Raw genomic sequence first — 1,315 nt, forward strand, 5'->3', positions numbered from 1 at the left:
TTTTCCATCCTGAATGTCCTACTGCACACCCTGCTGATGGCTCGCCTCTCGTTCTGCATGGACAACACCATCCCCCACTTCTTCTGTGATGTGGCCCCCCTCCTGCAACTCTCCTGCTCGGACACACACCTCAACGAGATGATGATTCTCACGGAGGGTGCCCTGGTCATGATCACCCCGTTTGTTTGCATCCTGGTGTCCTACGTGCACATCGCCCGTGCTGTCCTGTGAGTCCCAGCCACAGGGGGCAGGCGGAGGGCCTTCTCCACGTGTGGCTCCCACCTGGCAGTGGTCTCCCTGTTCTATGGCACCATCATTGCTGTGTATTTCAACCCTGCATCCCCACACTCATCTGAGAAGGACACCGCGGCTACCGTGCTGTACACGGTGGTGACCCCCATGCTCAACCCGTTCATCTACAGCCTGAGGAACAGGGACTTGAAAGGGGCTCTAAGAAAAGTGGTTGGCAGGAAGACGAACTCTTACTGATGAATGTACCATGGCCTGGGGGTAATCCCAGGAACAGCAGTCTTCACCAGTCACTAAATGTAACAAACTATTTGTCAAAGTATCTTCAAGGAACTTAGAATAGAGGTGCTCAGAGGATACCTACCCCTGGACTAGCTGAGACTGCAAACCTTCTCCTTGTAATAGGTAATGATAATTTGTTTCTAATTTGTTCCAAAATACTCTACTTAAGAGTAGTTCCTCCTGTCCTAGTGTTTGCTTTGAAGGATGCATGTTTCAAATAGTTTTGCACTTTCCTTCTGAAATGCCGAGTCCACAGAGTCGTTTGCAATCCTGGCTGCGAGCTAGTGGGAGTTTAGGAAAAATGTATATGGGTTTGACCAAACCTAAATGAAATAAATCTGAAACTCTAGGGTAGGCCCTGGGCTTCAGTATTTCCCTCCTACATTTCCCAGGGACCCAGTATCTTTGAGTTGATAGTCACACTGCAGTGGGTAATCCTCTCTATTGCTCACCACGAGTAAGTCCTCCGAGAACGCTGAGGCCTAATGTGGACACCAGCAGTAAACATGAGATGTAGAGTCACCAGATGTCCTCGGTGGGCCGTGTCGTGCTGAGAAGGCTGGTCCTTGGCCATAGTTTGCACTCCTGGGTCTCACGCGGTGCCCATAAATTTAAGCCACTGGGTCCAGGACTCGAACCGCGGTTGACTACATGGGAGTCCAGCGACATAGCCTTTACGCTAACTGTTGTGGGGACCCTGTGGCTTAAACTCATGTGGGGCACGTGTGCATGCATGCCCAAGATCCCAAGAGGAGAATGGAGAAGGGATTGCAACATGGCCATC

General features: G+C 50.9%; 1 protein-coding gene across 1 annotated transcript in view; it reads left to right on the forward strand.

Annotated features, from left to right (window-relative positions):
• Positions 1 to 1,315, forward strand: part of LOC102469965 (olfactory receptor 1F1-like) — a 5,113-nt gene that overhangs the window by 444 nt on the left and 3,354 nt on the right. The window lies entirely within an intron of this gene.

Source organism: Tupaia chinensis, unplaced genomic scaffold (assembly GCF_000334495.1).
Source record: "Tupaia chinensis unplaced genomic scaffold, TupChi_1.0 Scaffold141247_1, whole genome shotgun sequence".
NCBI lineage: Eukaryota > Metazoa > Chordata > Mammalia > Scandentia > Tupaiidae > Tupaia > Tupaia belangeri.